This window comes from Glycine soja, chromosome 12, assembly GCF_004193775.1.
Source record: "Glycine soja cultivar W05 chromosome 12, ASM419377v2, whole genome shotgun sequence".
Lineage (NCBI taxonomy): Eukaryota > Viridiplantae > Streptophyta > Magnoliopsida > Fabales > Fabaceae > Glycine > Glycine soja.
In genome coordinates, this window is record NC_041013.1 from 12,628,115 (window position 1) to 12,629,054 (window position 940).

The 940-nt window shown below is 35.1% G+C and overlaps 2 non-coding genes across 2 annotated transcripts; both read right to left on the bottom strand.

The window, feature by feature from the left end:
• Window positions 1-343: 343 nt before the first annotated feature.
• On the bottom strand, window positions 344-433 carry LOC114380625. Its single transcript, XR_003659800.1, has one exon. It is a non-coding gene; the product is annotated as a small nucleolar RNA snoR27 (small nucleolar RNA).
• Window positions 434-540: 107 nt separating this feature from the next.
• On the bottom strand, window positions 541-630 carry LOC114380624. The gene has a single exon (XR_003659799.1). It is a non-coding gene; the product is annotated as a small nucleolar RNA snoR26 (small nucleolar RNA).
• Window positions 631-940: the final 310 nt, after the last annotated feature.

Consider the following 940-nt stretch of genomic DNA (forward strand, 5'->3'; position numbering starts at 1 on the left):
ATATACAAAATACACAACAGAACTCTGCAGCTGGTAAAATCCATAGCTGATACAAACAATATTCAATACCCATTCAAAGCTTAAAACAAGTTTTTTTTAAAAATGGTGTGCGACCTTGATTTAGGCCACAATGTCAATGTTTGTACAACAAAATCGCAACAACCATAATTTAGAACCTCGAACTGAAGCTCTACCAGTGGAAGAAACCAAACCATATCAAATAAAAAAAATGCAGTCATAGTAGGGGCAAAGGATGTTTATCAGGCTCAATCATATAGATTCACATCACATTGAAATAACGTGGTTTATTAAAAAAAAAAAACATAAATCCAATAAGAACATCAATGGATCTCAGCAATATATGGTTATCTTCAATTCCTTTGGGAAGATTCGGATAGATAACGCAGTTTAAAATAAACATCACCGATCCATAAATCCAACCAACTAAAATGCAAAAAAAAAAAAATCAAAATTTTCGGGTGCGAATAGGTCAAAAAGCTGAAATTTTTAGAAAAAGAATAAAGAGAGAGATTGCAGAAAGAGCATCTCAGAGTAACCATTCCCCATTAGCTTCTTCACTGGTAATCAAAGTGCAAGGATAACATTGGAATTGCTCATCACTGATGCTCGCAAAAACAGAGACGTGTTGTGCAAAGGAATTTGGGCCAGAGCCTGGACAATTGCCCAGGGTAGCCGGGCCTTGAAACCGCCTGTGCCTGGAAGTTTAGTAGCGGAAAGATAGAGTCCTCATAATTTCCAATTTATTGGTTATGGTGTTCAAACATACCAAGCAAATCGAATGAGAGTGAGAGTGAGAGGACAACCTTTTAACATGATTTTTGCGAAACCATCGTGAATAGTAGTTTTGAATTCATTGAAAATTCTTATATTTATAAAATTTTCACCACTTTATATACTAAGACGGTTTTTTAGAATCGAA